Source organism: Cydia pomonella, chromosome 26, assembly GCF_033807575.1.
Source record: "Cydia pomonella isolate Wapato2018A chromosome 26, ilCydPomo1, whole genome shotgun sequence".
Classification (NCBI taxonomy): domain Eukaryota; kingdom Metazoa; phylum Arthropoda; class Insecta; order Lepidoptera; family Tortricidae; genus Cydia; species Cydia pomonella.
Genome location: NC_084728.1, coordinates 7,327,498 through 7,351,635, shown reverse-complemented (window position 1 = coordinate 7,351,635; position 24,138 = coordinate 7,327,498). Strand labels below are relative to the sequence as shown.

Below are 24,138 nucleotides of genomic sequence, written 5' to 3'. Positions count from 1 at the left end.
CATAGAATTATGCAAAACTGAGACAGCAAATTACCTTTAATTATAATTTATGTAATTCAGCATTTAATAAGCTATACCCATATATATGAATAATACGGAATCTTAACCTATAGCTTTTTTATCAGTCAAAACCTTTTTGACAGAACTTATGACCAGACTAAGTATAGGGTGACAGTTCAGTTTAGTATGAAAAATTTAGTTCCAATGAAATTCCGCAACATGGCGCGTGATCATATATTACCGGGGGCCTACCGCGAACATCAAGGTTCGTCAATTGCGGGCATTTTTCTCTGTCACTCTAATTACGTTTAATGAGAGTAAAAGAGAAAGATCCCCGCAATTTGCGGATTTCGGTTTTCGCGGTAGGCCCCCAGTGATATAAATAGGTTATATTCAGGCATTCTATTCATTGCAATAGGACCACATCTTTGCCTCGATCGCAACTCGATCGCTTCTCGCCTTCCAGTTTGCACGTGCTCTGCGAACAAATAAAAGGGTATGTTAGTTTTTTGTTTATTATATACAAAGGGCGTGCAGCTGGCGGCTTAAAATAGGCTAAGATGTTTAAAATGTGGGCTTGAACACGCATTTTAACGCTAAACATAACGTCATTTTTGGAGTTTCGAGATCATGGATACGTATAATTTCCCAAAATACCTTGAAAAAATATTTGTAAGGAATATTTTATACCTTACACATCTATTAGAAAATGTCATTAAATTTTTAAACTATAATAAATTAATTTTCACCACACCAACTGGTAAAGGCTTTCTTGATAGTTCAAAAACTGATGAGAAAGTTGCATTATATCTATATGTCGGCCAAAGTAATATGATGTAAATTTTGAGTTGGGCCCCACAAATGGCAGTTTTTAGGATTAAACGAGACCCAATTACTGAGGCCGCTGTCCGTCCGTCTGTCTGTCACCAGGCTGTATGTCATGAATTCTTCATATATTATGTAATCTGCTGCCGCTATAACAATAAATACTAAAAAGTACGGAACCTCCTGTTTTTTATGTGAGTCGGAGCCCAGTCAACTTTGGGAACCACTTCGCTAGAGGATAAGAGGCCTTGACATAATAAAAAGCAAATAAAAAATACTCAGTATACAAATAACCACTAAAAATGCCTTTGACTACTGTTTATAATATATCGTTGTCTGAGTACCCACAACACAAGCCTTCTTGAGCTTGGTCAAATTGTGTAAGTATGTCCTCATAATATTTATTTATTTGTTTTGTCTCTTTCTAATAAACAGAAATATGAAAATGACGGATAGGGACATAAGATATTGAAAGTTTTTTTAGATTTGACAATTGTTTATGAATAGAAAATGTTTACACTGGAAAATGGTAAGTTTTGAAAAATAAGCTTATCGCCCACTGCTGAGCATAGGCCTCTCTTCCAGTACGCCACTTGTCCCGATCCTGAGCTAATCGCATCCAGAAGTGTCCCGCAATTTTCCGAATGTCGTCCCAACGAGCCAACGGTACCAGATCTAATAACTAAAAACTTAAATTGACCTGGTTGTCTAGAATGTCTAATTTATTTAATAAAACATGTTGAATAGAGAAACAATAATTTATTTTAAGGCTATAAGCTAAGGATACCCAAATATATGTAGAATAGTAGATATATTATATGGATATCAACATCCAAGACCTTTTCGGTTTCTTTTGCGTCATATTAAAATTATGGGCATTTGTTTCATAAGTTCCAGGAACAGGATTTGAACCCAAACACCATGGTTCCATAGCAACGTGGTACTCGTATTGGGCTGTGCGAAAAGTATACAAAAAAAAATATTTTAGAAATCGGTACAGAGAAGACAAATTATAACCCTAACATGCCTATTCTAGGCCCCCGACATCCACGCGCAGGAAATGCCTGTTTTGTCGGCCAATAAACGCGGGATTGGTTCAGCCCCTCCGCAATTATAGCCATTGCTGGCCTCCATGAACTGTGATGTGTGTATTTTGTATTATTGGATCATACTGTCACACCTTTATGGTACCGTAAGCTACACACGAAAAAAATAAACAATTATTATATACATAAGTTTTTTTATCGCTGACTGCACTTTTGTCCACAGGCAACTAATACTCATCGAGACAATTCTAAAAACCCCAAACACAATTAGGTTGCGTTGTTTTATCACAGAGTTCCAATGGCTATGTCTCCATCATCAGATCAGCTTGATGGTACCATAATATTGTATTGTCACCCGACTTACATATGTATGCAAATTTGCAGCTTCATCGGAAACCGGGAAGTGGGTCTAATTTAACTTGCAAGATTTGTCCCATACATACTAACAGTGTAAGTTAAATAAAAACTTGTAAAAAACTATTTTTCGACGACCTGTTTGGCCTAGTGGGTAGTGACCCTGCCTATGAAGCCGATGGTCCCGGGTTCAAATCCAGGTTAAGGGTATTTATTCGTGTGATGAGCACGGATATTTGTTCCTGAGTCATGGGTGTTTTCTATGTAGTTAAGTATTTATAAAAAAAAATATATTATATATATCGTTATCTAAATACCCTTAACACAAGCCTTATTGAGCTTATTGTGGGACTTAGTCAATTTGAACAAAAAAAGAACAAAAACCTGACTTGAAAATAATTAATCAGACTTTTTAGTTTTATTTGTAGATATGATATATACATACTTGAAATGGTATTTTCAGTAGCTTTCATTTGATACCCATATTGCTATGGTAAGAAAAAAACAACTCCCTTTTTTTTTCATTTGCCATTGCCATTTTTAAAAATTATATAACCTATGTCACTACCAGAATTCTGACGAACTCAACGACACCTAATAAGTCAATAACCGTCCAGCCGTTTAGGCTGTAGGGCGTGTTAAATGGACATACATACATCTCCTTTGACACTGTTGTGGAAATAAAAATGTCCACTTGTCATTATTTACATATATCTAAGGCTTGAGATACACTTGTAAGTTTTACTTACGTAAGTAAGGACAAAGCTATTTGTTAGAATGAGATAATGATATTCATCTCTCACTCTATAGTATAGCTGTGTCCCTACTTACGTAAGTAAAACTTACAAGTGTACCGGCCGCCTAAGTACCTTACGGGCAATAAGAATGAGGCCAGTACAGCGGTGTCACGCACACGAATTCGAGCCAATCGTGCAGTCTAACGCCAGAACGCTATTGGTTGATAAGTTCGCATCACGCGCGATTGGTCGCAACTAGATGCGTTAGACTGCACGATTGGGTCGAATTCGTGAGTGACACCACTGAACTAGCACCGTTCTTAGTGCCCGTAAGGCCCGTCCTTAGATATATGTCAATGCTTGTCATTCTTTGGTGTGATATTTATGAAGCAAGTAATTAAATATGGTGATTATCATAATAGTATTTTATGCAACAGTTGTATAAGAAGGGTGGAAGGAAGGCGAGTGGCGTGAGTTACAATGTGAGCCGGAGCCGAAGGCGTAGGCGAACATTGTAAAGGAATACGCCACGAGCATTTTTTGACCTACTTATACAACGTTGCATACAATATTTTTCCTACGAGTCAACAAAAATAAATCTTAATTTAGGTAAACAAAGCAAAAGTATATAGCCAAGACGCGCGAGCATACCTTGTTACGCGCCCGGCCGGTCGGCGACACCTTCTCGTAACTCATGAGGCCCTGGTACTTGCTACTTGCTAAATTAAATTTTTGGACAGTTTTTTCTCAATTTTGGCCACCGTAGCCTACGGAGACTAACAAGCAACGCTAAGCGGTCTTCGTAGTCTATGGGTGTTGCTATATTACGGGTGTCACATGCGTGTTTCTGACTTATGAAGTAATTATTTTTACTATGCAACCAAATGAATATTTTGTAAGTTGGTAGCAATGCACTTAGTTTAAAACTGTATTCGTTTTGGTTTTGTTAGGTTGGTGGCCATTAATCGCAGTAACGTTATAGCGATTAAAAGCACAAGAGCTTTTATGAGGAATAGACAATATAGACTTTTCTTGAAACCTTTTATGTATGTTCTTATATTCGTGTTAATGAATGCTTAAATGACAGATAACAGTAGAGGAGTAGGAAAATATTATAAACTAATTAAAAAGTAACTGATAACTCACGTTTCTCTTCTAGTCGCAAATAATTCTCGAAAGTAGGCAAAGGTGTGTTCCCATTGCAATCGCACCCTCCCGCGCTAATGATGTAGGCTTGTCAACTAACTACGATAATTATAGGTGGCTCTTTGTAGTACAGTAAAATAGATACATGGATATAGTCTGTCAAGCAAAGTATGTCAGTAGCAATGTAAAGCAAAGTGAAGTAGGGCAACACTCAAAAAGCAGTACGTATTGCGTTGGTATTGCGCTAAGAAAAGCAGCAATGTACATCGAACCAAAACATGTTATTATCATAACCTCAAATTTTACAAATATTTACGATCAACGAGCGCGATTGTATTTTGTAGGCACCTTGATTTTGCTTAAGTTCATGCACAAGCTTATTTAATATATTGGTTTTTAATAGTGACAGAGAAATTTCTCTTGAATTAGCAACGATTCAGAATGTAAACAAATATGATGACTGTCATTCACTATCCACATTCCACAGATAAAACACAGATGACACCCGATTTTGGAATTATTCTAAAACAGTGTTGCTAACCCGCGATTTTTCAAATTTGCCGCGTTTTGCTACTGACAAGATTTGCTTGACCAAGTTATATTTTTAAGTAACCTATTGTTTGATGAACTTGTAATGTTATGCCAAAGGAAAAGGAGTTGGCAAAATTATCTACCGTCGGGAACCCAAACTTCAACGACGGTGCCCAACTTCGCCCAAGTAAAATATAAAAATAATAATTTTACTGAGTAATAGATCAATTGAATTTGTAAAAAACAGAGCTGCATTTAATTGAATTTATCATTTTATTTTATTATTATTTAAAATGTTCATTTATTTGACTTTGTGTGTCTCATTTATGAATTTATTTAGTAAGATTCAACCATGTAAACAAGAAGAATAAAAACCTAGGGAACAAAATCACCTCGAACAGATCGAGTATTTTTTAAATGCTTTTTATAACATTTTTCTGAATATTACATAGAATTATGCAAAACTGAGACAGCAAATTACCTTTAATTATAATTTATGTAATTCAGCATTTAATAAGCTATACCCATATATATGAATAATACGGAATCTTAACCTATAGCTTTTTTATCAGTCAAAACCTTTTTGACAGAACTTATGACCAGACTAAGTATAGGGTGACAGTTCAGTTTAGTATGAAAAATTTAGTTCCAATGAAATTCCGCAACATGGCGCGTGATCATATATTACCGGGGGCCTACCGCGAACATCAAGGTTCGTCAATTGCGGGCATTTTTCTCTGTCACTCTAATTACGTTTAATGAGAGTAAAAGAGAAAGATCCCCGCAATTTGCGGATTTCGGTTTTCGCGGTAGGCCCCCAGTGATATAAATAGGTTATATTCAGGCATTCTATTCATTGCAATAGGACCACATCTTTGCCTCGATCGCAACTCGATCGCTTCTCGCCTTCCAGTTTGCACGTGCTCTGCGAACAAATAAAAGGGTATGTTAGTTTTTTGTTTATTATATACAAAGGGCGTGCAGCTGGCGGCTTAAAATAGGCTAAGATGTTTAAAATGTGGGCTTGAACACGCATTTTAACGCTAAACATAACGTCATTTTTGGAGTTTCGAGATCATGGATACGTATAATTTCCCAAAATACCTTGAAAAAATATTTGTAAGGAATATTTTATACCTTACACATCTATTAGAAAATGTCATTAAATTTTTAAACTATAATAAATTAATTTTCACCACACCAACTGGTAAAGGCTTTCTTGATAGTTCAAAAACTGATGAGAAAGTTGCATTATATCTATATGTCGGCCAAAGTAATATGATGTAAATTTTGAGTTGGGCCCCACAAATGGCAGTTTTTAGGATTAAACGAGACCCAATTACTGAGGCCGCTGTCCGTCCGTCTGTCTGTCACCAGGCTGTATGTCATGAATTCTTCATATATTATGTAATCTGCTGCCGCTATAACAATAAATACTAAAAAGTACGGAACCTCCTGTTTTTTATGTGAGTCGGAGCCCAGTCAACTTTGGGAACCACTTCGCTAGAGGATAAGAGGCCTTGACATAATAAAAAGCAAATAAAAAATACTCAGTATACAAATAACCACTAAAAATGCCTTTGACTAAACAAAAAACCACAATAGGCACGATACGGCACAAACCCTTAGTACAATGGCTTTAAAAAAACAACGATCATATCGCGTTCTTTAATTAAAACCTCTAATTTCAAAAATGGAACGCGCTTTCGAACAGCATAAATAGTAAACACGACGGTATTGTCTAAATATTAGGGTCCTGTTTAAATTGACAACGGTTGTTCGAAGTTTAAATTATCTGTCAACTGCCTTGTAATTAAAAGTGCAAGTTTTTGATGTTGCCAGCGTTTTTGGAGTTTTGATATCTTAATCTGTAGTGACAACATTTTATTTGTATTTTCGTGTTAATTATAGAGTTTATACTCGTATTTGGACATTTTATAGTTTTTATGCAAATTGACGCGACTTTTTCTACAAAAAAAGTAAATCCTTCTTACAATATTTTTTCAAGCAAAATGCTCTGGTCATCCATCATCATCAAAATTAAATATTCTTCTGCACATATAACCCTAAAAAAATTGTCAAAGAATCTTTACTTTTGGATAAATTGATACAGTTAGACCAAGCTAAGTTAGCAGCGATTTTGATAGCATAGCATAGACTGTGCTGGTGTTATTTTAAACGTCAAACTTCTATGAAATCATGACGTTTACAATAACACTTCCACATTCTGCTATCTAAATCGATGCCAACTGAGCTTGGTCTAACTCAACATTATCTGTAATCTCATTGTTCTAAAAATAATATTTAAAAAATATTAATTGTGAAAAACGACAACCACAATAACAATTTTAAAAAACCGGACAAGTGCGAGTCGGCCTCACCCACCGAGGTTTCCGTACTTTTTAGTATTTGTTGTTATAGCGGCAACAGAAATACCTCATCTGTGAAAATTTCAACTGTCTAGCTATCACGGTTCATGAGATACAGCCTGGTGACAGACGGACGGACGGACGGACACACGGACACACGGACGGACGCACGGACGGACAGACGGACGGACAGCGGAGTCTTAGTAATAGGATCCCGTTTTACCCTTGGGTACGGAACCCTAAAAAAGCCCACGTCGATCAATCACTTCATTTATATCTTTGAAATAATGTCATTGATCGAAATTCCAATTCTACTATTTTCTTTTAATTGATGAATGAATGAAATCGTTTATTCACAATGAACATAATTATGGTAACGTACGATCTTAATTTATATAAGTACATTGGATCGCATTATACATTAAGTAGATTTCTTTAAGATTTGTAGCTAGTAAAATACCTACTAATATTATAAATGCCAAAGTATCGAAGTACTTGAGATTTTTCACTTCATTTCCAAATGCTAAGCGATTACTAACCTTATCAAAAGGGAATAATGTCCAAAATAGCCATTAGCGTTTTCACACAATACGGAATATGGGGCGACATAAATAAGAAGAAATGACGTCATTATGGTGACGTAATGCCTCTTGGATCGTCATTTGTCATGATTTGCTGGGTGATATTGTTTGTTTAATTTTGTTAAAAACTTGAGAAGCTTTATTCTATACTTTTTATACTACCTCGGTGGCAAATAAGCATACGGCCTGCCTGATGGTAAGCAGTTTCCGTAGCCTTTGTACGTATGCAACTCTAGAGGAGTTCGCATTGGCGACCCTAACACTCCGCATCCTCGTTGAGTTCTGGTAATCTTACTCACCGACAGGAAAACAACATTATGAGTAGGGTCCAGTGTTATTTGGCTGCGGTTTTCTGTAAGGTGGAGGTACTTCCCCAGTTGGGCTCTGCTCTAGATCTGGAGTGACATCCGCTGCGCCCTACCACACAAAGCGAGATGACATTCACAGTGCCCACCTCTCTTTTGGACGTAGTTTAAGGACATACCCGGGTCCAGACTACTAGCAGGCACCCACGGCTTCGTCTGCGTGGTATCTTCTTCCTCGCGTTGTCCCGGCATTTTTGCCACATTGGGAGCCATGGGTCCGCTTAAAATCTAATCCCAAGATTTAGCGTAGGCACTAGTTTTTGCGAAAGCGACTGCCATCTGACCTTCCAACCCAAAGGGTAAACTAGGCCTTGTTGGGATTATTCTGGTTTCTTCACGATGTTTTCCTTCACCGAAAACCGACTGGTAAATATATGGTATACATATGATGACTATTCTGTGACCGTCCGCGGGCATCAAACCATGTCCATTCCAAATACTATCTAAATCGGTTCAGCTGTTTAACTATGAAGAAGTTACAGATAGAGAGAAAGCCTATCTTGTGCAATTATAATATTTCCTTATTCCACTTCCAAAGTCAATTCCACCCCATTTCTTACCTCCTTAAGGGATCACTTCTGGGATAAACATTATTCTATGTCCTTCCCTAGACTCAAATTATCTCCACACATAATTTCATCCAAGTCGGTTCAGCGGTTTAAGCGTGAAGAGTTTCGAGAGAAAGACTTTCGTATTTATAATATTAAGTTGTCCTCCTAAGTTTGGTCAACTCCAGTTGGACCAAAAAGCTATGGAAACTTAGCAAAAGACAGACTTTATACCAGGATGTTTACTGGCCATTACGGGGTCAAAGGAGTTTTGGCCAAGATGGGACACTGACAACACCGATTGTCGACTGTGTGGCGAAGAGGAAGAGACAGTAATGCAGTAATACACTTAATGTGTAATGTCACGGCCTCGCCAGACAAAGAATGAAGGACTTTGGAGCAGGCTATCTGGAACCAAAGAAATTCAAAATGAGCTCCATCATCCGGCACATGGAGATGGTCGAAAAGATCTTGAGTAGGTGATGGATCCTTCCTAAGGGAGCAATTGCACATAAGATTCCTCGTAGAAATTTATCCGCAAGGGCCCCCGAAAACCGATAAGAAATAAGATAAGATTAAGTAAATTATGGACTTAATAGTAAATAATTAAATACTCGTAGTAACGATCTCCTGTTTTGTTAATCTCCGTGATATAGTACATACACTGCGCGCAGAGCAGGGCCACGACTTCCTGGTACAAATTGAACACGGAAAAGAGCATAATACATATTTTGGCAGTTCCTTCTAACATGGAGTTAATTTAAATGGTATCAAGAAATCTTGTCGTTGTAACATACTTGTCAAACGCAACGCAACACATGATGTTTCAAAGCATATAATCAGAGCTCGGATATAACGCATTCCATTCGTTGCGTACGGTGTGCTCTGTTTGTACCTGCCTTTACGATTCGATGGTCTGGTTTAAACAACATCAAAATTTAAAATTCGAACTCTGGTATCCTGCGCGCAAGCGCGGGGCCGCGATTGGTCGCATCCTGGCGCAAATTGAACGCGGACGTCCGCCGCAGACGCGTTCCTATTACGAAATACTGTAATTGTGGTTGTGAGACTAACTGAACTCGCAATTGTACTGTCATTCGGGGTTAAACCCACAGATCATAGGTGGCTCTTTATTAATATTGGACTATCTTACAGAAATCTACCTAGCCCCAGAGCAAGGCTTTTCTGGGGACTAGACAAAAATGCTGTTTTTTTTTTAAGTTTTCCTTATACGAAAAAGTACAGAGAAATAACGTGTACAGTCAACATCAACAATAGCTGATGAAACAATGCTCCAAAAGTATCTGCCATCCAGGAATTCTTTTCCAAATAGATAAGTCTCTACAGTTTGCGTTGTAAAGCGCCTGTCACAATGTAATTGTTCTACATGCAAGGACTTCTTCTTTTTGTTAAGGTGGAGAATTTTTAGTACTGAAAAACTAGAGTTTTATTAGGCAAGTTCGTTCACTTAAAATTTAAAGTTCTGTTTAACACGCTAATATGTTTATACAACAGATAAAATAAGATAAGATGAACTCACAACCAAGACCAATATCGATAAATCAGGTTTTTAAAATTACTTGTCAACGATAAAATTTCACTTAAATGTAAAGGTAACTAGGCTTCCCTTCAAAATTTGCAATATTATACTAGGTAGTTTAAAACATAAATACCTCCTTGCGATAAATAACCATAGCTGCCTAGAGCTCAGCTCAGCGGATTCCTTCACACCAGTTAATCATGCTTACATTACAAACACGGTGACTTCAGGCGAACTATCCCTTCCTAGAATTTATAACTGCTACAGGGATAGAACCCATAGAGAAAGAATTCCATACTTATTTAAAAGTTTACCTGAAGCCAAAAGAAGATAAAATAATAAGTCTAAAATCTATCTTAAAAAAACCTTACCATACATTGTAGTACATAATTAATTACATATTATAAGTTATTTTAGGTGCATAACTAGAGACTGTTGACCCCACAGTCAAAGTGCGCTGTATCTTATAAAAAAAAAAAATATATATAAAATTGTTTGATTAGTTAGTTCAGATGCCGACTGTACCTTACCGCTTGAATACCCGATCTCCAATAATTAGATAACAATCTTGAAACATTCCGTTCACAAACCAAAATATGTAGGTATATTAAAAGAGATAAACTTAATCACAGTTTTTAATTATAAGCCAATAGGTTATCATTATCCAAATACATACGTACCAGACTCATTATTTTGATTTATAAGTCTTCGATATGAAAGAATTCTTTCATGATAGTGCACATCATAACATCTACAGGTTGAGAATTTTCTAACCTGTTATTACAATTAGAATATGCCTCTGAGGTTCATTTCAATTTCAATCGTTCTTCTGTTATAAAATCTGATATATTTCTCTACCGATTTGGATTAAATTTGCTATATGGGATGTTTTATCTCCGGGATAACACGAATTTTTGAGTTTTTATGTTTTCCGAGCAAATTCGGGTACTCAGATATTATGATTTTATCAGCCTAATCAAACATAAGGCTAAATTGCATAGGTGCAAATGTACAGGACCCAGAAGACTACCCTGCGGCACAGGCCTTTAAAAATGAGTCAATATTTTATTTAAAAAAAAAAAGTAATCCAAATGTCAACAAATACGGCAGTTACGTGATTGTTATGCTAAATTTATTATATTTTAGTGTTTCAAATGCATATATAGCCAAAACGATATTGAACCGCTGGTCAACACGACTCAAAAGTCTCTGCCTTATTGTACAACCCAGACCAGCTTGACTACGATGACTACCATTTTAAAAATAAACTGAAGCAGTCACGAAAAAAATAATTTGAATTTCCTATGGGACATTTAAAATCATTGCACCAGAATTATTCACTGAAGAATTTAAATTCAACGGAAAAAACTGTAACAACTTGATTTTAGATTCAAAACAATTTTAAAAACAAATTTACGAATTTTAACACTGTCTTCTTCAATTACAAAAGAAACCGTATTTGTATACTTCTAAAGCCCATATTAAGTTAACCTAAAAAACGTCAACGTCAAAGTATAACCACACCAAAACGCAGTAATCGCAATTTAAATTAATTCAATTTCGATCTTAAGACTTGAGGTAAAGAGTCCAAAGTAGCACGACCGTTGAATCGACTTCATCCTTTTTTCAAGTGTTCCAAATTTAAAATTCAAATATAGAACGATGTCGTCACCGATAAACAGGGCAGTATTGTGTTCTATTAGGTTCTTTACAGTACACATTATTGTTTAGTATCTGGGCGTGATTTTTAAAAGGCCTTTTTAGAGGAACGACACGTGTAGATTATCTATGGAAATCTGAAGGATATCTTAGTTTTTGAATAGGTTTTATAAGTTTAACGATGAGTTTGTAAAGCACCTTGCTCTAATAAAATACCTATTATGAAATCTAAATGAGGTGTTTTTTGTTGGCATAAAAAGAGATAAACTATTATTCGTTTGAGGTAGTTATTTTAAAATAGATCTACTTATTTCATGTAAGTGTCTCGTTTAAATATTAATTAATAGCCCAAACTACACAATCAAAAACTAGTCCGTCTAATTTAGTCTTGTACCGTATCTTGAACAATACAAAATAAACGTCATATTTTTATAGATATTTCACATTAATGGTGTCATTTCCACAAGTTATTATTATAAATGCCATCCAGTGTTTCCACCAGATGTACATATTTGGTAAGATCCGTGAGGAAATTATTCTAAATTAGCCCAAGTGATCATACATTTTATTTATTTTATTTTATTTGAAAATCCCTACTAACATAATTATAACGCCTGTCTAGTGTCGCTATCTCTTCGGTCAAGGTGCTCACAAATATCTGAACACGCATTTATTGTCAAAGCCTTATTGCTCTTCTACACGATGACCCAGCGCTGGACAAGCAAGACGGCCCGGCCATGCGAGGGTTATGGCTCCTCTAGTCCTCTACACGATGGCGCTGGACCAACGAAATGGCCTTGCGATGGTTGATGGCTCCTCTACATGATGGACCAGCGTAGGCCAGTCCAAGGGACGCATTTATGCGTTAGAGGGGGCAAGTGATACTGCTATCTCATTCCACCGCAGGGACGCAGCGCCCCTTAGACTGGCCTACCCTGGGCCATCGTGTAGAGGAGCCCTGAGAGCACGCACTATGGAATGGGCCACGTGTAGATTTGCGGACGAAAAACCGACATCGCGGCCATCCCATCGCCATCACGCCGCGCCATACGCCATCCGACGTCACTACCCTCTCTACACGCTGGCCCATCTTAGTGGGACAGTATGATGGCCCATCATGTAGAGGAGCGATTAGAGTGTTCAGATATTTGTGAGCACTTTGACCGCGCCGATATATCTGATGGCGACTGTACGATCTCATATTAATGAAAAAATATAACTGAGTTGTACGAGTATGTACAAATTAAAAGCGACTTGATTTGCGTTAAGCTTTTCAATTAAAATAACTGACCCAATAATTACGGGACAATGAATTAAATTGTGGCACCATTTTGGCGACACCCAAACCAAAATGTAGGTCAAACCAATAGATATAGACGATTATTATTGCTGGCCCTTTGGATACGATCGAAAATCGGTGAAGCGTGAGTCGTAATTGCGCATTTATGGTTCCCTGCCCAGAGGAATTAATAAATACAGGCTGTACCTATGTACCTACAATAATTCACGATGTGAATTATAATATAGATGATACTGAGCAACTTTTATTCTGGGGCCAACTCCGACATCGCGAAGTTGGGTTTGGCAGACTAAGTATATTAAAAAAAATTATATTAAAGAAATATTATATTTTGACGACCGCTCTGGCCTAGTGGCTTGGCTAGTGATAGTGACCCTGCCTATGAAGCCGATGATCCTGGGTTCGAATCCCGTTAAGGGCATTTGTAGGTATGTATGTCACTTTATTGCACATAAACAGTTTAATATAAAACAGACAAAACAAAAAATATGTACAAAGGCGAACTTATCAATATCATCCAGCTAACCTTTGAGAAAATGCGAAAGGATCACACACTACTGGCATTTATTTGTGTGATGAGCACAGTTTGCTCCTGAGTCATGGGTTTTCTACGTATTTAAGTATTCCTATATTATATATATGTATATCGTTGTCTGAGTACCCTTGCTTACCGTGGGGCTTAGTCAATTTGTGTAAATGTCCCATGATGTCCCTATAAAAAAAATGCTAAGGTGTGTGAACAAAGAAGAAATGGAAAGATTCGCATACTTCTGGTAATCCGCGGTAGCTCAGTTGGTTAAGAGCGATCGAGCCGATCTTCGACCCGATTGCGGGTATTTTTCTCTGTCACTCTAATTACGTCTTAATGAGAGTAAAGGAGAAAGATCCGCAATTTGCGAATTTAGATTGTCGCAGTAGGCCCCCTGAATACCGATCCGATCGCTCTCATCATCGTGTATTTATAACTTTTTTACTTACAAACTATGAATTAAAAATAGGTAGTAAAATCCAAATGTGTTTATAAATGTTTATAATAAGTTTCTGTTTTTACAGTTTTTACCAGAATTTTGACTGGACACTAAATTGAACAAACACATGTTTCAAATCGGAAAGAAACAAGACGCGACATGCAGGTTCTGCCATGAGTCAGAGGAGACTGCAATGCACATTCTCTGCTCCTGTGGACCACTAATGTCAAAAAGAAGTACCCACCTAGGGCGGCACGTATTGCAACCCTATGAGGTACAGAACATTACGGCCCAAAGAATCTGGAATTTCCTGGATTCAACGGGCATCAGTAATGAACTTTAAAGGGCTGTCACAATAGACCAATGCCTGGTCGACGTGGCATTCAAAGGCCCACAAACTACAATAATAATAATATATTTTGACTAGTGAAAAAAAATCCCGTATCCAAAAACCCCTGGGTATGGTAATATGTTTACAGAACCCTACAAACCGTTGTCGAACACTACCATAATTTGAATTTAGAATCATATTCGTTATCGGCCGGGTCAGGCCTTCCTATCTTCACTTCCCGTTTTTTGCTGGCCGGTGACAGTTTCTTATTTTAAACTGTTGAATTCGAAATTGAATTTAAATTTATTTTTCTTTTTTTGATGATTCGTCCTTTTAAGTTTCATCGGCTCTGGGGTTTTAAAATTGTTTTATTCAAATAAATGACTCTACTTTAATTTTTTACGTCATTTTAGTGTTTATTTTTTTATTTAAATCGGAAATAACAGTTTTTCGCGGCTAATATTTTAACCATGCAAGGTGACCGTATCCTCCATATATAGCCAAAAAACCTTGATTTTAAAGTTATTTCTCATTAATTAAAAAAAATACAGCCAGAAAAACGATTTGCATAACACCCTTTTAATCCTTTCTTACATTTTTATCATCTTAAATTCGGATGGAGGAATGTATTCTGATATATTTGTGTATACATGAGTGCCAAGCAAACAGTTTTGCTATGATTATACTATTACGGGTCTCTATCGTTTCCAGAGAAGTGACATATTTGAAATACTTGTATTTAAAATACAAATACAAAATACAAAATACGTATTTTGGATTTAGTACTTAAGTACTTTTTTTTTAAAGTATTTTGTATTTTATTTGAAATACTATTCGAGACGTAATTTGTATTTGTAAAATGGTTTGTAAAATACAAAATACTTTGTTATTCTTAGCTTCAATTTTCTAAAGCATTCCGCGATTCAGTAAAAACAAAAAATGGCCACTAGTGGCGCAGCAGCTTTGAAAGTCTATGCTCAAAATGACAGATGAAACAAAACGCATATAAAACCTGACCAATAATATATGAGGGACCCCTCTTGACAATCCTCAAAGTCACTGTTACGTTTTGCAGTGTTGGCAGCTATTTCATTATTTCTGTGTTGTTCGCTCGAAATGTCTTTAAAAATATGCCAAAACAAATTGTATTTAAACAATATGCCGTGTAGGCAATAATACGTTATTTTAACGATTCGTATTTAAGTGATTATGAATGTATAAATGTATAAATGACAAGTAAAAATACAGAAATAGAAAAATATATTTACAAAAAACCGGTACGTAAACAGCACTACAAAAAAAGATGTAATTGTGGCAAGTATGTAATATAAATGTAAGCTTCGATCATATCATAAGTTAATTTGGTCGTTTTCATATCCAACTATAAAAAAAGTGTTTTTACGGTACAACACTTGTCTCCCGAGTTCAGCACCAGTGGAATGGCTATTTTCGTATGGTGGTATGATTATGCGTCCACACAGACGCAACATGTCAGATGCTCTTTTTGAAGAGCTTGTGATTTTAAAATCTTTAATAAATAAAGAAAACCAGTAATTTTACCATAAAGTATTTTATTTCAATAAAGTATTTTGAAAATACATATTTTGTATTTAGTATTTAAATACAAAAGGCAAAAGTATTTTGTATCTTGCATTTGAAATACTATATTAAAAAAGTATTTGCATTTTGTTTTTAAATACTTTTCGAAAAGTATTTTGTACATCTCTGATCGTTTCCCATAAAGTTTGAAGTCATAATGTATTGTTTGTCCGCATTTTCGTTAGCCATAATTTGATTTTTCTCAGAAACGCGTAACTTTTCAGGATTGCCATTAAACAAACCTAACCTATCTATAGGATAACCTAAGGAAATTCCTGAAAAGTTAACGGTTTCAGAGTTATAACTAATGATAATAAGGTAGAAGTACTAGTGCTCGACGCTGCACTAGTACTCGACATGGGCATTTTACGTCATAGTGACAAGGATTAAGTTCGAATACAGAAAAATATTCGTTGTTCAAATTTAACCTATATTTCCATGAAATAAAGTGCCCATGTCGATGACTAGTGCAGTGTCGAGCACTAGTACTTCTACCTTATAACTATCATTACATTATGACTTGCGATAATTGTGTGAAAGAGAGGGATCCGTACTATTACTTATTCTGTTGTTTTGCTAACTAAATGCATCTCTATCTCTATCTCGCTCTCGCTCTCACGCTGCATCCGAGGCGGGCCGTCAGATGCATTTACTTCGCACACGGTAGACTGAGACAACACACTGGTCTCTGCATGCACAGTCATTTGGCTCTTCTCCGCTAACTAGTTTGCGCAGCGCGGTACATTATACATATTCGTGCTCGATACTTTTCTCTGCACTGAGGGGTAGAAGTCCTATTGGCCCGCTATTGCAACAGAAACTACTATTTGCAATTGCGGCGGCGCCGCGTTTTCGATTGATATTTAAATCAAACGGATCGCTAAGTAAATACAAGGGTAGTTTATTTTCCAAGTAGGCATAATACAATGCTCTTATGAACGTCAAATAAAGGTACGCCGGCTCTAACCCTACACCTCTGACCCGAGAGACTGTACATATCCTACCTACACAAAATATATCCTAAATATCACATAAGTCAATGTTTATTTATTTTTCGCCCAAAAACAAGGTTTCCAATAAAACTTTGAAAGTAACACAAAACCAACGTGTCCCAAGAGATCAGATACCTTACTTTCTGAGAGAAAAGTTACCTAATAGTGATATGGCTTTTATAACTATTATTGGCCTTTTCTATATCTTAATCAGTTAGCAACACATGTACTCGTAAAACTACAAACAACAACTTTTCTAAATTGTAGCTTTCAAGAATTTAACCCCAAATTGCAAGAAAATATCAATCCGATATCTCATATCGAGATCCTGCTTCGGACTCGGCGAATCCCTATCTGATATTTCCCATTCCAAATTAAATCCAAAATCAAAGTCCGTAAAGTTCAATTTGGATAGTTCTAAATGTGAGATAGGAGGTTAAAAAATTAGTGGACATAGATATAAGTGTATTGGATTGATACGGTGGAGCTGGGAGTGACAACAATAGAGTTAGTTTATCTGTGGCAGGAGAAATTGGAAGATTGGAAGCATGTCAAGGAAATACTTGGCAATTGGACTTGAACGGTGATTTTGGGTGGATTTTAGTGATTTTATCTTTTACTTACTTATAAATTATTAGCGGGTCATACTGATATTAAAATAGAAATAAGTTTTTCACCAAATCCACTGGTAAATGCCCTCTTGATTGTTCAAAAACTAATGAGAAAGTTGCATTTTATCCACATGTGGGACAAAGTAATCAAATGCAAATTAGGAGTTGTATCCTTGTTAGCTGGTAGATTTACTTTTAAATCGATTTTGAATGATACATTTTTTATTTGGTTCGTTTGGATTTGATTTGATTTTTTTGGTATTTCATAATTAGTATTTTCCTCGCGTTGGTGTGGTGAAAAATGTTGTGTTTCACTCGGAGGCAAAGTTTCTTTTACCCTCGAATGAAACCCTCGCAACGCTCAAGATTCCACTTCACGAACCACTCGTTACGCTCGTTATTCGATTTTGGGATCTTTCGCTTGCTCGGGTATCAATATTAGCACGAGCGGTTAAACAACAACTTTGCCCCCTTGTAAAACAAATAACTATTAAGTCACATATTGTTTTGAATGCATGGGGTACCTAAATTTTATCAGATTTACTTTAATGTTTTGTGTTTTTTTTTATTAAGCTATGCCTTTTTTATCGTATGTCGATGTCGCCGATATTTTACAGACGTTTACAGCTTAGAACAGCAACGACATGTAATTTTGTACACTTATGCAATATATGTATTTATTCTGAGGAGTGAGAACTTAAGATTAACTACCGAAAAATAATTAAAAATAACATAAAATACTGCTAGCACATTTAGCAGAGTGACAAAAAATAAATGTGGTTTATAAAAAAACATTTTTATCGTGGAAATTCTAAAAGTTAAAATGCAACAATCGCCCATATGTCACAGATGACACATAACTGATATGCACAAAATAACGAGGACAGAGCTACGAATCGAGTAGAATCGGCCAATTTTTATGTTGTAGTTATTTTTGTCAGATTTTGATAAAATTTGGTATAGGTTAGCGGATTAATACGAAATCCCAATGTGGGACAAAAATGTACCCATATAATTTGCCGTCAAGTTACGAAAATACCTACATAAATATCTACACTAAAATTGGCCAAAATAGGCAACCAAATTTTGTTGAGTTTAAACGAAAAAAAAAAAATTCGGTCCCATTACTTTCCTTCTATACCTACTCGTTGGCCAGTATATTTGTCCAAGAACCAAACACTACTTAAGAGGCTGTCAACACCCAATGTCCTTGAAATTGATGTTACTTAAACAGTTTTTTAAGAGAGACTATTTGTTTTAGTCAAGGAAGAAAAATATATGTTCATATTAATTATATTTCAAAGACCGTGGTTGTACTCGATACACGATTGAACGAAATCGGCTCGATAGAAAATAATTGCAAAGATTGGTCTTAAAATCACAATTAAACGGTTTTATGTCTTTATTGTTTTGACTTATGGGTCTGCAATTAAAATCACAATTTCAAAACATTTATATCTAAACCGTGGTTGAGTAAAATATTACACTAATAATCCACTTTTTTTATTTAAATATTTTTCTTATTATTCCCTTGCCCAGGCCCAGTAACATGCGACAGTGCTATCTCATTTACTCCGATACAAATAGACAGTGTGCGCGCTTTAGGTATTGACAGCCTCTTAAGCATTATGAAGAGATAAATTAAACGATTTGACAATAAGATCATTGCTAGCCGGAATAGTCATCATGGCCACATTGTTATGAGTTCTCAGAATGGTTAGCTAAGGAATGTTTCAGTGCCCCTAGTGTAAATTAATTCGCTAGCGAAACGTGACGTACGCGTTTGCGTTGAGTCTCATTTTGTATGCGATTTAGAAACAGCGCGGCAAGCGGGACGTTTTCGAAACTCAAAATCCCATACAAATAAATAAATAAATATTATAGGACATTATTACACAAATTGGCTAAGTCCCACAGTAACCTCAATAAGGCTTGTGTTGAGGGTACTTAGACAACGATATATATAATAATATATAAATACTTAAATACATAGAAAACACCTATGACTCAGGAACAAATATCCATGCTCACCACACGAATAAATGCCCTTACCAGGATTTGAACCCGGGACCATCGGCTTCGTAGGCAGGGTCACTACCCAATAGGCCAGACTACCTAGTCGTCAAAATGACAAAATGAGACTAAACGCAATTTTATCGTCACTCGTTACGAATTTCCTATTTTTCGCAATTGTATCGTAAATAACTAATTTAATAACACTAAAACACACAAAAGCTATTTCTACATCTTACTCGTAGTTACTTCTAAAATAGATCGAACAGCTTTGTTCTTTTCTAAAAGGGATGTATTTCATACAAAATTGTACAGAGTTACGACTTTTTAAAATTACGGCTAGTTCTTTCAGTAATGTGTAAACATAGAGGTGGTTGAACTTGATTTGTAAGTCCAAGGCCTTTTTCACGAAAGCTTGTAAAGCAAAAGTATTCATTATTTTTCATTTCCCATGCTATGAAAGAAAGAGGGTAATTGTTGTTCTACGGAGTGTTCAGAAAGTGATATATTTCTGCACTAAAGCATTTAACACTCAAGTATGTTTTTTCTTATGATACCTAAGTAATTAAAACTTGGTTTTAAGTAAATGATATTTTTGTACAATTACCATTCTAATATATAACCCCTATTACATAAATAACGATACTTTTACCTAAATTGTTAATTGAAATTGAAAGTACCGTGAAAATTTTATACTTAGTCATATTTTTATAACACATGTATTTTACTTTCCTCGTACTCGAAATGAAAAGTATAGAGTTTGACTCGGATGAAAGGCAGTATTTCAGCATCGGACTATTGGCGCTCTCACTGCGTTCGATCGCTAAAGTACCTCAACTGAAATGAGTGTGTTAAGACCTATCTTAACAAGTTTAGGTATTAGCATACCTAAATACCTACTTACCTAATCTAGATAGATTAAAAGTCTCTATCGTCGGTAGGTGGCACCACCTATGAAATGTACCTAATTAACCTCTTTAAGGTGACATCTACCGAAAACTTGTGTACCTACTTACTCTCTAAGCTTAGCCATATCAATGTATGCAATAGTTCATAAACAATCCATAGTGTGTCCAGTCGCTATACGCGACTATATAAGCTTCTACATGTGTATAGATTAAATCACTTTTTTCAACTAGCCTTCTGTTAACATTAAATATAACTATTGTAATTCTCTGCTTTGATTCGGTCTCCATCACCTCCAACGCTGAACAGAGTGCCTTTCATCCCTTGGTTAACAATCCACGTTCCTGGTATAATAAACTGCCGAGTGAACCACCTTTTGTGCCAACTGTTAAAAAAAACAGGCAAGTTTTAAAGCTAACCGTTCTCCAATTTGGCGTGACAATAGATTATTCCTAAAAGGGCAGTTTTCAGAGCTTGTTCTGAACCCTTCCGGGTCCCAATTGACCTGTGTAAAAATACGATATTGATACTGTGTGATGCCGATGCCGGCGGAAAACGACCATGTAGTTTATTATTATATTAGATTTTTAGCTTAACAGTCTTGATGCAAAACACTTAGTGTGAGGCCACACAGGTGCGTTGCGTTGCGTGGCGTTTTTTCGTCGCAGTCGTCCTCGCAGCGTCGACTCTGCGTCGTCTTACATATATTTTTATAACATGCCACATTTAATGCGTTGCGACGACGCGACGCAACGCAACGCACCGGTGTGGCCTGGAAATAAGGATTTCATATAAGTAATTTCATTTTGACGTTTGGAGAGCCTTTGCACCTCCAAATCTGACATTGAGGACTTTTTACATCTCCTAATTTAATGTATTAATAACTGTAGACACTATCTCTATTGTATTGTAGTAATTATTTATTTTAAGATTACCCAGGTATTGCCAGGTATTGTACCAGGCTGTTGTGTATTGTTCATACTTCGTAAATCTCATATTGAGTGTGAAAAAGCCCTTGAGGCCTGCTTGCAAAAAAAATACGTACATATAATCACGCCTATTTCCCGGAGGGGTAGGCAGAGACCACGGATTTCCACTTGCTACAATCCTGACATGCCTCTTTCGCTTCCTTCACTTTCATAACATTCCTCATACACGCTCGCCGGTTTATAACGAAATATGTTTTTAATTTTTAAATGATTGGAATGTTCTTTACCTACTGTGTTATTATTTATTTGACGGCAAGCAAGCCAAAAGTCTTGAGCATTCCTTATTCCCTAGATTATTACTCTCAAGCACACATCAATTTAGGACGCTTTGCTACAAAAAATTGACCCCTAATAAAGTTAGGACGGTACTGTTATTATATCAACACGTTATGCAGGACAATATTCCCATGTCGCGTCCCATTTCCGAATATCCAAGATGGCGGCACAACGACGGCAAACAAGTGAACAATTGACCCCAATTCCCCCTTAATGGCGCGAAACGATGACATTGGTGTTTTTATATTATGAAATTTTATAACACAAGCATACGGGCCGTTGATGGTAAGCGATTAACGTAGCTTGCAAGCCTAGCCTAGATGACTACCGTATTCTAGATATATAAAGCAAACAAAAAAAAACATCGCGATGACAGATTCTATGTAAAATTACGTGTCTATTTTAATACATTACATGACTATTTTGACCTGTCTGGCCTAGTGGGTAGTGACCCTGCCTATGAAATATGAATGCCCTGCCAGCACACCCATGACTTAGGAAGAAATATCTGTGCTCATCACACATATAAAATAAACGCCCTTAAATAAAAAACAAAAATATTACTTTGCTAATCCGCGAAAAGATAATGTGTCAATTAGTGCCAATCCGTTGTTCTTACTTGCGTATTTTTACATGCAATGAATGTGTGGAATTATCAGTACTGCCACGTGATATATTCACTCATATATCAGCTAATATTATAACCGGATTATTCATACCTCTCATCCGTCGCTTTTTCTTCATCAAAATGCACAGCGCGTGCTGTATTTAGGCGTTTTTTTATTTTACCGGATCCGGTGGTTTTTACCGGATCCGGCAGCTCCTGAAAAGTGCCGGATCCGCCGGACCGGATTGCAATCCCTAATCGGAACTCTATTTTCAACTCCCTCTGCTTGTAATATTATAGTTGTAAATTGTTGAGAAATACAATTTTCGTCAGTCAGTGTTAATTAATTCTCTATGCTCAGAGTCAGAAAGAAATAGCTACAATTCTTCTGCTCTACCGACATTTTGTAAGTGTAGTATGTATACAGTCAGCTGCAGAGAAAAGGTACTACATTTCTATGTATGCAGGGGGGGGGGGGGGGGGGGTACGAAAGAGCTTGTAAGTAGACGATGTTCTTTCGCACTGTCGTTCTTGATTGTGCTTATTTATTTATTTTAAACTTTATTGCACATCTAAACGTAGAAATGGCGGACTTGATGCCTCATGGTATTCCATTTTATGTTAATATAGTAGCTATACCAGAAATTGGGAACAAAAAGAATAGTTACTGAAAAAAATATTTAAACTGCAAAAAAAACAAATAGATCTAAAAAAAACGAATCACTTGCAAAAAATATCAACGGCACCTCATTATAAAACGCTCACGGCAAGCAAGATGGCGGAACTTCCGAAAACGTTACCCCATTGTTACGAAAAAAACGGAACTTTTGTCGAAAATCCTTTGTTACCGGCAGCTGACAGTCTTTGTCCCGAGTTTCTTTCGAGTTGGTCCTATGGTAACGCTTTAGGTTCCACAATTGAATTTAAACATTACTACTTTCTTTTAAAGTTGATTTTAGCTTGTATTCGTAGCAGCAGTTAGTTGTAGTTCAGAGTTGTTGCCAAGTCAAATTAAACTATAACTTACTTAGTAATAGAGTCGATCTTAGAATTAATGCTGAAATTATGATTTACTATAACAGTGCCAAAGTGATTTCAGTCTTTATATAAGGTTAATAAGGTTGATATTCGTTTGGATTATGTTTCATATCACGAACTTCATAATGTAAGGGCAACTATAAGAATAGAGTGATTTCTCCAGAGATTATGGGAAAAGTTTTGCACAAATCAAGAGATTAATTCCGGTACGTTATGTTTCACCTTTTGAAGAGTTTTAATAAAATTATACAATAGATAACGTTCATTTTTAAGAATAATACGGGTAAATAAATGTCAAGGTGGTATATTTCTAGTCTAGAGTATAAAAAAATAAAAAATCACTTTATTTCCAAATCAAATAAATAATATTCTATGTATATATTATCAAAGAGAATTTAGTATAGAGGCGTATTGTCAAAGTAAAATTTGTAGGCATCTAAATTTACTGCCATCTTTCGACACAGGACTAAAACTTTTGAATAACATATGGCTATCTGACTCATGATCTTTCACTGATATATATCAAACAGTGTCGCCATCTACTCGAGTATAGGCCAAAGGTATATCGCCATCTATTCGAGCATACATTTATCTAGATATTTAGAGGCACGTTTTTTTATAGACTTTATTTATCTTATACGGTATTGTATTATATATATTTGACATTATTTACTATTTTTTTTAGGACATCTATATCAATATATCTATTTCAGTTTTGCTAGTGAATAGGCCTAATCAATAAGATTGAATAGGTATAATTGGCTGCTTGACTGTTTTTTGTAAATTATGTCAAACGATCTTGATTTT

At 36.1% G+C, this 24,138-nt stretch overlaps 1 long non-coding RNA gene across 1 annotated transcript in view; it reads right to left on the bottom strand.

The window, feature by feature from the left end:
- Positions 1–4,107: 4,107 nt before the first annotated feature.
- LOC133531903 (uncharacterized) overlaps positions 4,108–24,138 on the bottom strand; it is a 40,847-nt gene continuing 20,816 nt past the window's right edge. The window contains exon 3 of the long non-coding RNA XR_009801619.1: positions 4,108–5,564. This is a non-coding gene — a long non-coding RNA (uncharacterized LOC133531903). The remainder of the gene's footprint in view (positions 5,565–24,138) is intronic.